We start from the raw sequence: 14,741 nt of genomic DNA, 5'->3' as shown, positions 1-14,741 counted from the left end.
TCTCTTTTGCAGTCTATCTGATCAGTCCATTCTAATGCTAACAGTATGGCAAACAATTCCACTGTATATACGCTCGAACAATCAGAAGTTCTCTTACTCATTTGCATCTGGTAACTGGGCACAGCAACTGCAGAACCTATTGCATCTGTTTGCAAATCCTTTGATCCATCTGTAAAAATGTGAAGACTGTCTCATATATATATATATATATATATATATATATATATATATATATATATATATAAAATCTCCTTCTCACCCCCGGCGGGGGGGTGGTATCCATGTCATCCTCAAGCTCGGGTCCTCTACCAGAGGCCTGGGAGTTTGAGGGTTCTGCGCAGTATCTTCGATGTTCCTAGGACTGCGCTCTTCTGGACTGAGGTTTCAGATGTTGTTCCTGGGATTTGCTGGAGCCACTCTCCCAGTTTGGGGGTTACTGCCCCAAGTGCCCCCACTACCACGGGGGCCACGCAACCCTTGACCTTCCACATCCGTTCCAGCTGCTCTTTCAACCCTTGATACTTCTCAAGTTTCTCATGTTCCTTCTTCCTGATGTTGGCGTCAGCTGGGATCGCCACATCTATCACCACCACCCTCTTCTGCTCTTTGTCCACCACCACTATGTCCGGTTGGTTAGCCAGGATCTGTTTGTCAGTCTGGAAGCTGAAGTCCCACAGAACCTTGGCCCTGTTGTTCTCAGCCACCTTCTGTGGTATGGCCCATTGGGACTTGGGTATTTCTATTCCATACTGGTTGCAGATGTTCCTGTATACTATCCCAGCCACTTGGTTGTGCCTCTCCATGTACGCTGATCCAGCTAGCATCTTACACCCTGCTACTATGTGCTGGACTGTTTCAGGGGCTTCTTTGCACAGTCTGCATCTTGGGTCTGATCTACTCTGGTAGATCCTGGTCTCTATGGCTCTTGTGCTTATGGCCTGTTCTTGTGCTGCCATGATTAGTGCCTCTGTGCTGTCTGTCAGTCCTGCATTATCCAGCCACTGGTAGGATTTCTTGATATCAGCCACTTCCTCTATCTGACGGTGGTACATGCCATGTAGGGGTTTGTCTCTCCAGGTTGTCTGTTCCTCCTCCTCCTCTGCACTCTCATCAGGGTTCTGCTGCCTGAGACATTCACTTAGCAGTTCATCCTTTGGGGCCATCTTTCTGATGTATTCTCGGATTTTCGACGTTTCATCCTGGACCATGGTCTTGACGCTCACTAGCCCTCGGCCTCCCTCTTTCCGCTTAGTGTATAGTCTCAGGGTGCTGGACTTGGGGTGGAACCCTCCATGCATGGTGAGGAGCTTTCTAGTCTTGATATCTGTGGCTTCTGTCTCCTCCTTTGGCCAGTTTACGATACCAGCGGGGTATCTGATGACTGGTAGTGCATACATGTTGATGGCTCAGACCTTGTTTTTACCATTCAGCTGACTTTTCAGGACCTGCCTTACTCTCTGGAGGTATTTGGCTGTGGTTGACTTCCTTGTGGCCTCTTCATGGTTTCCATTAGCCTGTGGGATGCCAAGGTACTTGTAGCTGTCTTGGATATCACCTATGTTGCCCTCTGGTAGGTCAATCCCTTCAGTCCGGATCATCTTGCCTCTCTTTGAGACCATCCGGCCACACTTGTCCAATCCGAATGACATCCCTATGTCATCGCTGTAGATCCGGGTGGTGTGGATCAGCGAGTCTATTTCTCGCTCATTCCTGGCATACAGCTTGATGTCATCCATGTAGAGCAGGTGGCTGATTGTTGCCCCACTACGGAATCGGTACCCGTATCCGCTCTTCGTGATGATCTGACTGAGGGGGTTCAGGCCTATGCAGAACAGCAGTGGTGATAGCGCATCTCCTTGGTATATGCCGCACTTGATGTTGACTTGGGCAATGGGTTTTGAGTTGGCCTCTAGGGTTGTCTTCCACATTTCCATTGAGTTCTGTATGAAGGTCCTTAGGTTCCTGTTGATCTTATACAGTTCCAGACATTCCAGTATCCATGTGTGTGGCATTGAGTCATAGGCTTTCTTGTAGTCAATCCAGGCAGTGCACAGGTTGGTCTGTCTCTTCTTACAGTCTCGGGCGACTGTTCTATTGGCCAGTAGCTGGTGCTTGGCTCCTCTGGTGTTACTGCCAATTCCTTTCTGTGCCTCGCTCATGTATTGATCCACATGCTTACTCATTTTTGCCGCAATGATGCCTGACAGGGCCTTCCATGTTGTGCAGAGACAGGTAATTGGCCGGTAGTTGGATGGGATGGGTCCCTTCTGGGGGTCCTTCATGATTAGGACTGTCCTGCCTTGGGTTAGCCATTCTGGGTGGGTTCCATCCCTCAGCAGCTGGTTCATCTGTGCTGCTAGGTGTTCATGGAGTGCAGTTAGCTTCTTCAGCCAGTACGTATGGATCATATCGGGGCCTGGTGCTGTCCAGCTCTTCATCTTTGACACTCTTTCTTGGATGTCTGCCATTGAGATGGTTACTGGTTCTTGCTCTGGGAGGTTGCTGTGGTCAGCTCTTAGGTCCACTAACCATTGGGCATCCATTGCCTTTCTTTCCCATATGTCTTTCCAGTATTTTTCCACCTCAGCTCTTGGTGGGTCTGACCGGTTGTTGTTCCCCTGCCATTGAGAGTACACCTTGGCTGGTTCAGTGGAGAACAGCTTGTTTATTCTCCTGGCCTCTCCTTCCTTGGTGTATCTCCTCAACCGGGTGGCCAGAGCTGTTAGTCGCTGTTTGGCAGTTTCGAGTGCCTCTGGTATGGAGAGTGAGTTGTACTTCCTGGGCGCCCCTTTATTCACCATGTTCCCTTTCTGTAGTTCAGCTAGCTGGCTAACTTCTCTCCTTGCTGCCTTTATCTTGGCCTCTAATCGTCTCTTCCATGGTGGATACTGTTTGTTATGTCCCGAGCCCACCTTGTGTCCAAGCATCTCCATGATTACTGTTGCTGTACTGTGTATCAGCTTGTTGGTCTCAGTGATTGTTCTTGTGGAGATTGTCTTCAGAGCAGCATTCACATCTACTAGTAGATCTTCTGAAGGTACTTGGCAACTCAGCTTCGGTATTCGTCGGGGGCTCCAGGTTTCCAGTTGGGTCACGATCTTCCTTCTCAGGTCAGCAGCTCTTGTGTTGAGGCTGTTAGCTGTTGGGGCTTGGTACCCAATCTCTGGTTGTGGGGATGATGACATCTCCCCGCTGACCTGTCTTCCTGGCTCCCCCTTGCCGTAGCATCGTTGTTGTATTTCATTAATCTCTAGTTGTGATAGCAGATTTCGATTATGGATGTTGGAACACTGGGCTAATAGCTGTTTCTTTGTTAGCCTTGATTGTGGGTTTCGAAGTATCCAATGGTCCCACATTCTCTGCATGTATCCCCTCTTTCTGGGATTGCTTGTATAGTAGCATTCCAGCAAATCCGTATTTTCTGTCCTCGTCCATCGATGTCTTGTTCCAGTAGCCCATTTCTCATCAGTTTGCCCTGGTTCCCTAGCAACTGATGCAGACCTTGTTGACCCGGGCGACGTCTGAGCCGGTATGACTCTATCAGTTATGTTTTCACTCATTCCTGAGGTAGGCTGATATATCATGAGGGGTTTTGCCTAAGGACCCTTACTGGGTCCTTACTGGGTCCTTACTGGGTCCTTACTGGGTCCAGATGTTTTGCCCCGACCGGGATTCGAACCCCGATCTCCTGCGTCGTAGTCAGTGAGCATTACCACTGTACTATCCAGCTAATATAATATATATATATATATATATATAATAGTATAGTATAATATATATATATACAGGGGTTAAATTGGGATTGGTTATGTGGGGGGGCTCTGCCTCGTACCCGCCCCTGCCCCCACCGCCCTGCCCCAATATACTTTTTGGAAAATAACCCTCTAATTTGATAACCATATCATATTGCACAGAGATATACACCTTATCTGTGTGTTGTAGGCCTATGTGTGTCTTGTAGTGCCCCCCTACACATTATGGCAGTTTGAATGTAGATTGGTTGGCCAATGTAACAGATTGTACAGGTTGTTGTACATTGGTTTGAAGGAAATGATTAGTGGGGGGTCTGGGGGTCCTCCCCCAGAAGTTTTTTATTATCATACATGTTATGCTGCATTCAAATGATTGTGCTTCTATTTTGCTGCTATAATATTCTCATCTTATGTATGTTCTAGACAATACAAAAAGCATCACATGCCAAATAAATAATTGAATACATAATAATAACAATAATAATTACACTAATAATACACTAATAATATTAACAATAAATAATAATAAATTAACATTAAATTAAATATGAACAATAAATAATAAAACACTAATAATATTAACAATACAGTGAACATAATCATTATCATATTTTTTATTATTAAAAACAAAATATCAAATAATACTGAAGAGGGGAAAAAATAATACTGATCTAAATATGTTGTGTTTTTATTTTTAGACAGTATGTGTTTTGCTAAACACATACTGTCTAAAAATAAAAACACAACATATTTAGATCAGTATTATTTTTTCCCCTCTTCAGTATTATTTGATATTTTGTTTTTAATAATAAAAAATATGATAATGATTGGATCGTATGCAGGTAAAAGGGGAGACGGTGTATGGAGAAAATTATAAACAAGTCACAACGCTGAAACACAAGCCCAAAAACCCGCAAACCACGACTTCTGATTTTTTTTTAAAGCGAGCTCACAAAAAAAGAAACCCCAAAGTTGCTTATAAAAAGCAGAATTGGCAACCCACGCAGTGTTCCAGAAACCAGAATCTCTGATCGCAAGTTCTGTTCTAAATAGCTTTGACAGGTCGTCTTGTTATCAGGAAAACTATGATCTATCTCAGAAAAGTCATGGGTTTATTGATTAATAAAACGATATTTAATTATTCAGAACTGAAAATCGTGAAAAGGGTTTGTTGCTTTTGATGTGTGCGTGATCATATGCCATCCGCTCCGAGCTTATGTGCCGGGGCTCAGCCCCGGACAGCCCCGGCCCAATTTAACCCCTGTATATATATATATATATATATATATACAGTGGTGCTCGAAAGTTTGTGAACCCTTTAGAATTTTCTATTTTTCTGCATAAATATGACCTAAAACATCATCAGATTTTCACACAAGTCCTAAAAGTAGATAAAGAGAACCCAGTTAAACAAATGAGACAAAAATATTATACTTGGTCATTTATTTACTGAGGAAAATCATCCAACATTACATCTCTGTGAGTGGCAAAAGTATGTGAACCTTTGCTTTCAGTATCTGGTGTGACCCCCTTGTGCATCAATAACTGCAACTAAACATTTCCGGTAACTGTTGATCAGTCCTGCACACCGGCTTGGAGGAATTTTAGCCCGTTCCTCCGTACAGAACAGCTTCAACTCTGGGATGTTGGTGGGTTTCCTCACATGAACTGCTCGCTTCAGGTCCTTCCACAACATTTCAGTTGGATTAAGGTCAGGACTTTGACTTGACCATTCCAAAACATTAACTTTATTCTTCTTTAACCATTCTTTGGTAGAACGACTTGTGTGCTTAGGGTCGTTGTCTTGCTGCATGACCCACCTTCTCTTGAGATTCAGTTCATGGACAGATGTCCTGACATTTTCCTTTAGAATTCACTGGTATAATTCAGAATTTATTGTTCCATCAATGATGGCAAGCCGTCCTGGCCCAGATGCAGCAAAACAGGCCCAAACCATGATACTACCACCACCATGTTTCACAGATGGGATAAGGTTCTTATGCTGGAATGCAGTGTTTTCCCTTCTCCAAACATAACACTTCTCATTTAAACCAAAAAGTTCTATTTTGGTCTCATCCGTCCACAAAACATTTTTCCAATAGCCTTCTGGCTTGTCCAAGTGATCTTTAGCAAACTGCAGACGAGCAGCAATGTTCTTTTTGGAGAGCAGTGGCTTTCTCCTTCCAAACTTGCCTTGCACACCACTGTTGTTCAGTGTTCTCCTGATGATGACCTCATGAACATTAATATTAACTAATGTGAGAGAGACCTTCGGTTGCTTAGATGTTACTCTGGGGTGCTTTGTGACCTCGCCGACTATTATACGCCTTGCTCTTGGAGTGATCTTTGTTGGTCGACTACTCCTGGGGAGGGTAACAATGGTCTTGAATTTCCTCCATTTGTACACAATCTGTCTGACTGTGGATTGGTGGAGTCCAAACTCTTTAGAGATGGTTTTGTAACCTTTTCCAGCCTGATGAGCATCACCAACGCTTTTTCTGAGGTCCTCAGAAATCTCCTTTGTTCGTGCCATGATACACTTCCACAAACATGTGTTGTGAAGGTCAGACTTTGATAGATCCCTGTTCTTTAAATAAAACAGGGTGCCCACTCACACCTGATTGTCATCCCATTGATTGAAAACACCTGACTCTAATTTCACCTTCAAATTAACTGCTAATCCTAGAGGTTCACATACTTTTGCCACTCACAGAAATGTAATATTGGATCATTTTCCTCAATAAATAAATGATCAAGTATAATATTTTTGTCTCATTTGTTTAACTGGGTTCTCTTTATCTACTTTTAGGACTTGTGTGAAAATCTGATGATGTTTTGGGTCATATTTATGCAGAAATATAGAAAATTCTAAAGGGTTCACAAACTTTCAAGCACCACTGTGTATATATATATATATATATATATATATATATATATATATATATACCCACACATCTATACACACACACACATTATATATTTTATATATATATATATATATATATATATATATATATATATATACACACACACACACACACACACACACACACACACACACAGCGCCCTCCACAATTATTGGCACCCCTAGTTAAGATGTGTTAAAAGCCTTAAAATAAATTCAATTTTTATTGCAGAAGCATAATCTCACACTGAAAATTGTAGAAAAATGTAACCCTTAACTCAAGTGAATTAAAAAAAATCCCTGACTAAGAAATAATTGTTTTTCATAAAATCACCTGTTCCACAATTATTGGCACCCATAACAATTCCTAGAAAATAAATGTAATTGAAGCATTTCTGTCATTTCTACTGTAGTTTATAAAGGTGATCAGAGTATCTAGGAACCTTTAATTAGTAATTCATCACATCCTGTTTCCCTGGGGTATAAATATGATGTGACAGAGAGCCCTATTTCTCTTATCCACTCTTCAACATGGGAAAGACAAGAGAACTCACCATTCAAGTAAGGCAGATGTGTGTCGACCTTCATAAGTCAGGCAATGGCTACAAGAAAATAGCCACTTGCCTACACCTGCCCATGTCTACAGTCAGAGGAATCATCAAGAAATTTAAAACAACTGGAACAGTGGCAAACAAGCCTGGACGAGGATGCAAGTTTATCTTGCCGCCATGCACAGTGAGGAGGATGGTAAGAGAAAGAAAAAGTTCTCCAAAGCTCACTGTTAGAGAATTGCATCAAAGAGTAGTAGCTTGGGGTCACAAAGTCTCCATAACAACCATCAGGCGCTATCTACATGCCAACAAGCTGTTTGGGAGGCGTGCACGGAAAAAAAACTTTTCTCACTTACAACCCCGATTCCAAAAAAGTTGGGACAAAGTACAAATTGTAAATAAAAATGGAATGCAATAATTTACAAATCTCAAAAACTGATATTGTATTCACAATAGAACATAGACAACATATCAAATGTCGAAAGTGAGACATTTTTAAATTTCATGCCAAATATTGGCTTATTTGAAATTTCATGACAGCAACACATCTCAAAAAAAGTTGGGACGGGGCAATAAGAGGCTGGAAAAGTTAAAGGTACAAAAAAGGAACAGCTGGAGGACCAAATTGCAACTCATTAGGTCAATTGGCAATAGGTCATTAACATGACTGGGTATAAAAAGAGCATCTTGGAGTGGCAGTGGCTCTCAGAAGTAAAGATGGGAAGAGGATCACCAATCCCCCTAATTCTGCACCGACAAATAGTGGAGCAATATCAGAAAGGAGTTCGACAGTGTAAAATTGCAAAGAGTTTGAACATATCATCATCTACAGTGCATAATATCATCAAAAGATTCAGAGAATCTGGAAGAATCTCTGTGCGTAAGGGTCAAGGCCGGAAAACCACACTGGGTGCCCATGATCTTCGGGCCCTTAGACGGCACTGCATCACATACAGGCATGCTTCTGTATTGTAAATCACAAAATGGGCTCAGGAATATTTCCAGAGAACATTATCTGTGAACACAATTCACCGTGCCTTCCGGCGTTGCCAGCTAAAACTCTATAGTTCAAAGAAGAAGCCGTATCTAAACATGATCCAGAAGCGCAGACGTCTTCTCTGGGCCAAGGCTCATTTAAAATGGACTGTGGCAAAGTGGAAAACTCTTCTGTGGTCAGACGAATTAAAATTTGAAGTTCTTTATGGAAATCAGGGACGCCGTGTCATTCGGACTAAAGAGGAGAAGGACGACCCAAGTTGTTATCAGCGCTCAGTTCAGAAGCCTGCATCTCTGATGGTATGGGATTGCATTAGTGTGTGTGGCATGGGCAGCTTACACATCTGGAAAGACACCATCAATGCTGAAAGGTATATCCAGGTTCTAGAGCAACATATGCTCCCATCCAGATGACGTCTCTTTCAGGGAAGACCTTGCATTTTCCAACATGACCATGCCAAACCACATACTGCATCAATTACAGCATCATGGCTGCATAGAAGAAGGGTCCGGGTACTGAACTGGCCAGCCTGCAGTCCAGATCTTTCACCCATAGAAAACATTTGGCGCATCATAAAACGGAAGATACGACAAAAAAGACCTAAGACAGTTGAGCAACTAGAATCCTACATGAGACAAGAATGGGTTAACATTCCTATCCCTAAACTTGAGCAAATTGTCTCCTCAGTCCCCAGACATTTACAGACTGTTGTAAAGAGAAAAGGGGATGTCTCACAGTGGTAAACATGGCCTTGTCCCAACTTTTTTGAGATGTGTTGTTGTCATGAAATTTAAAATCACCTAATTTTTCTCTTTAAATGATACATTTTCTCAGTTTAAACATTTGATGTCATCTATGTTCTATTCTGAATAAAATATGGAATTTTGAAACTTCCACATCATTGCATTCCGTTTTGATTTACAATTTGTACTTTGTCCCAACTTTTTTGGAATCGGGGTTGTAGTTATTGTGAACAGTGTTATTTGAATTCATTTATTATTTACGGTAGATGTATGCATTTTGATTCACATGAAAGTCGGTCTTAGACCGTGTGTTGTTGGTTTACTTTGTTTACTATCTGTTTAGCTAGACTGTGAATGCTCTCTCTTTTTAACCGAGGCAAGGTCAAACTCCAGATTCCTTTGTCTTAATTTCCGCGCGCTCTCCTTGTAGGCACGGCCTGGCACGGCTCGTACATTCCACACACACACACACACACACGCACACAAAAAAAAAACGTGATTTTCCCTATCACATTTTAACATCCACTCACCCTATTACTTCTGATCATCATTAGTGCCTCAATTATCATTTATATTGAATTATTCCTTGGCTGCTATTGTTGCTATATCTGATCAGTATTAGTTTGCTCATTCCTGTCGGCTATTTCAATAAATGGTGTCTTTGGAATCAACTGTCCTGTTTGTCATTACAAGATTCACTGAAGTGCCAACCTCTATCGAGAAAAAAACTCTCACTGCCTTCACCCATTTTGTTAATGAATTTATGAGACTGATACCTTTTTACATGAGACTGATTTGATTGATTTTAATAGTTTAGCTATAAACTATTAGATACATTAATTAATGATTAATTAATTTATGAGACCGATTAATGAATTTATGAGACTGATTTGATAAGCACACTGTACCTACAAGGTTCTCATGCTGGAATACAGTGTTTTCCTTTCTCCAAACATAACGCTTCTCATTTAAACCAAAAAGTTCTATTTTGGTCTCATCCGTCCACAAAACATATTTCCAATAGACTTCTGGCTTGTCCACATGATCTTTAGCAAACTGCAGACAAGCAGCAATGTTCTTTTTGGAGAGCAGTGGCTTTCTTCTTGCAACCCTGCCATGCACACCATTGTTGTTCAGTGTTCTCCTGACAGTGGACTCATGAACATTAACATTAGCCGATGTGAGAGGCCTTCAGTTGCTTAGAAGTTATCCTGGGGTCCTTTGTGACCTTGCCAACTATTACACGCCTTGCTCTTGGAGTGATCTTTGTTGGTGGACCACTCCTGGGGGGGGGGGGTAACAATGGTCTTGAATTTCCTCCATTTGTACACAGTCTGTCTGACTGTGGATTGGTGGAGTCCAAACTCTTTAGAGATGGTTTTGTAACCTTTTCCAGCCTGATGAGCATCAACAACGCTTTTTCTGAGGTCCTCAGAAATCTCCTTTGTTCATGCCATGATAAACTTCCACAAACATGTGTTGTGAAGATCAGACTTTGATAGATCCCTGTTCTTTCAATAAAACAGGGTGCCCACTCACACCTGATTGTCATCCCATTGATTGAAATCACCTGACTCTAATTTCACCTTCAAATTAACTGCTAATCCTAAAGGTTCACATACTTTTGCCACTCATAGATATGTAATATTGGATCATTTTCCTCAATAAATAAATAAATGACCAAGTATAATATTTTTTGCCTCGTTTGTTTAACTGGGTTCTCTTTATCTACTTTTAGGTCTTGTGTGAAAATCTGATGATGTTTTAGGTCATATTTATGCAGAAATATAGAAAATTCTAAAGGGTTCACAAACTTTCAAGCACCACTGTACATTTTCGCTTTTAGTAAGCTTATATCGTGACTCATATTGGCAACTAATTGCAATTAAATATTATACTTATCAGCCTATTTCTTAGCCATGTTGAATGTAGTTCGTTTGGTCCACGGCAGGTGTCATTTATCCGCGCAATCTTCACCAGACTTGTGTGAGACTTCAAAATGTGAAATGTCAGCCAGGTGTCCTTGGCATCTTGTGTCACATTTATTCCACCAAATGAACTGTTCTCAAAACGAAATATTGCACAAAAACAAGTTTAAATGATGATAACTGCCTACTTTCTTCAAACTTTCTTGATTGCTATCAAAACAAACAAAACTTCCAGCTTGATGACATCAGCATTCGAAAGAGGGCGCGCGCGTCTTTTGACACCATTGGCAGATGTTGGTCACTTTGATTTCCGCTGTACATTTTACTTCCGTCCTATGATGTCTCACACAGGTCTCAAAGAACCTTGTTTACGGCCATTGCTTTGACATATGGACTGATATATAGAATATTTCAAACACTCATAACTTGCTATAGCAGTGACAAAATAGCGATCAAAAATGCATTCCTATATTTAATAAAATGAGAAATAGAATTTTGATAATAAAAAATTGGCTTTCAGTTCTCCTTTAACTACCAACAGGGTGGGCCCCTTCCACTTTGAGTGAGGACGATGTGGGAACTTTTTATGAGGTAAGTAATCACCACAGCCAACATTTTAAAGGGGAACTGAAGTCATTTTTAAACTTGCTTTATTTCTTAATTAACATGTTATTCAATTACATTTTTGGTTTTAGTAACCTTATATCGTGACTCGTATTAGCAATTAACTGCAATTCAATTTTATACTTATTGGCCTATTCAGTTTTTAGCCACGTTGAATTTAGTTCATTTGGTCCACAGCAGGCGTCGCTTATCTGTGCGATCTTCACGAGACTTGTGCGAGACTTTGAAACATGAAGTGTCAGCCAGGTGTCAGTGCCGCCATTCTGAAAACTGTTTTCCAAACTCAATATTGCACAAAAACGAGTTTAAATGACGATTACTGCCGACTTTTTTCAAACTTTCCTGATCGCTATCAAAACAAACAAAACTTCTGGCTTGATTACATCAGCATTCGAAAGAGGGCGCGCGCGTCTTTTGACAACCCCTGTGTCCGAAATCGCTCCCTACTCACTATAAAGGGCACTATATAGTGGGGACACCATTTTGTAGTGTTGTCCGAAACCTTAGTGAGGATTATTTACACCCTATATAGTGCACTCAACATATCCCATAGTGCATCACAAAAATTAGTGTATGACGATGGTCACTAACCAAAGCAATATATTCCATCATGCATTGCGGCCGCGCTGAAAGAAATCAAATTAAAAGTCTCAAATTTGATTTAATAAAAGGCAGCAGCAAAGAAGAAAATATTCAGCCTTGATTTAAAAGAACTGAAAGCTGCAGGTACTTTGTATTTATTAATATGGGAAATACGTTCAGTATAATATGGATTCATCACAAAAATACATGCATGTATTTATTATTTTGAAACCCATCAGCCGACTGATCTGGCACATTTTAATTGTGCGACAGTAATGACATAAATACCAGCACAACGGTTTAGTGTCCGAAAGCGATTTTTCCTTTTACCAATGAGCTCAATATATAGTCCTCTTTATAGTAATTCTCTATATAGGGAGTAGGGAGTAGCGAACGAGTAAGCGATTTCAGACACAGGGAACGTTGGCAGATGTTGGTCAATTTGATTTCCGCTGTACGTTTTACTTCCATCCTACGATGTCTCCCACAGGTCTCAACGAATCTTCTTTATGGCCATTGCTTTGACATATGGACTGATATATTACATAGCATATTTCAAACACTCATAACTTGCTATAGCAGTGACAAAATAGCTATCAAAAATGCATTCTTATATTTAATCAAATGAGAAATAGAATTTTGATAATAAAAAAATTGCCTTCAGTTCCCCTTTAACAGCTCTGTATTGACTCCTGACCCCTCACAACCTACTAGGCCACAGCCTACACCTAGCCCTTCCCATGCACCTACCCAGCCAGCAGACTTTCAACACACATACCGTTGTGTATCAAACCACAAAGAAAAATTAAAACTTTGGTCCATTGTAGCACAACATCCCATACTCTTTCTAGGGGGTTCAAATTTAAACAGGATCCCCCCATTTCCCAACCTTAGAATCCAAATTGACAGCTACCTCAGTGCTACCATTTCCTCAGTTTACTGAAACAAACTCTCCCTCTCCCCAAGTGAAGTCAGAGGGGATTAACCATTGAGATCACGACCCCAAAAACACAAGCACAAAACAGTTTTCATTACTCTATAAACAGGCCTCCACAACATTCCCCAGTGCTATCATACATATCCTACTGAGTAACTTTTCACCCCTTCTTACACCAGCACAGAAACATAACTTTACCCAGATCAACGCATACATGAGCAGACATTTCCCCCTATACCCACTATTCCACCAGAAACATGACACACCACACACGACAAAATACTTTGGACATCCACTACTGCACATACCATCTTTACACACTAGTGCAATTACCTAAATTTAATCTCGTCCCCACCATACCCCTGGATCCCCCGCCCCAATCCATTTCCCCTCTGTACCCACCCCTACCCTCCTCCCACAAGACTCAAACACCACAAGACAGCTTAATCATGAACCTTTCCACCTCCTTCCACCTCACCCCTTCACAAACATCCCTCTTGTGGCCCTTTTCCACTACCCTTTTTCAGCTCACGTCAGCTCGCTTCAGCTCACTTCAGCCCGACACGGCTCGCGTTTCGACTATCTAAAAACAGCACGACTCAGCTCGCTTCAGCCCTGCTCAGCCCCCAAAACTCGCACGGTTTTGGAGTGGGGCTGAAGCGAGCCAAACCGAGCTGAGTGAGGCTGGGGGCATGAGCAGAGACTCCCCTGTGCACTGATTGGTGAGGAGGAGTGTCCTCACACGCCCACACATGCCCTGCGAGCACGCTGGGATCTGTAAACACCATAAACCCGGAAGAAGGAGAATTACGAATTACGAGAATTATGAAGCCTTATGCGCCTCGCCTCATCTATACGCTCTTGCCAGTATCTGTTGCCGTTGTCGGTGACAACAAGCCACAGCACCAAGACCAGCAACACTAATGACTCCATGTCCTCCATGTTTATTGTTTACTCTCCGGGTTGTGAGACTACCGCTTAAAAGATCACTGATGTCACTGCGCCGCCTAACGACATCACCTGACGTCCACCCACTTTCGCTAACTCCACCCAATGTGTCCACCCACTTCCAGCCAGCACGGTTCAGCGCGGTTGTAGTCGAAATGCAACTCCAACAGCCCCGCTCAGCTCGACTCAGCCCGACTCAGCACGGCACGGCTCAGCCGAGTTGGTAGTGGAAAAGCGGCATTGGAGAGGGGGTTGACATTCATGCCACACACTTCACACCTCCACCAGGGGGAGCTGCAAAGGGACATCCACAATTACCATCACAGACTTAAATCACTTCTCATCAGATAACACCCATACCCCATTCATTTCCCCCTCTACCTGGGAACCAACCCAGTCCCAGATAGATGGGAAACTCTGTTGCCTTATCCAACAAGGTCAAGGTCTCTTTATTTGTCATTTCAGCTATATGCAGTTGGTACAGTACACGGTTAAAACAAAACTATGTTTTTCCAGGACCATGGTGCTACATTGAACATCACAGGACTACAAGTCTACATTTAACAACATAAAGTGCAAGAGTGCAAAGAGTGGAACACTGCAGACAGTAAATGACACAGTAGACAATAAATGACACAAACAACATGAAGTGCAGACACAAGCAACATCAGGTGCAGAGCTGAATGTGAATATTGAGGTAGTATATGAATGGAAATAAATAAATGTAAGTTTTGTGTGCATGAGAGACACTGTAAACATTGTAAGGCAATAGTG

This window comes from Neoarius graeffei, chromosome 22 (assembly GCF_027579695.1).
Source record: "Neoarius graeffei isolate fNeoGra1 chromosome 22, fNeoGra1.pri, whole genome shotgun sequence".
In the NCBI taxonomy this organism is placed as follows: Eukaryota; Metazoa; Chordata; class Actinopteri; order Siluriformes; family Ariidae; genus Neoarius; species Neoarius graeffei.
The sequence above is the reverse complement of the archived record's forward strand: the minus strand, read 5'-3'. Positions refer to the sequence as shown.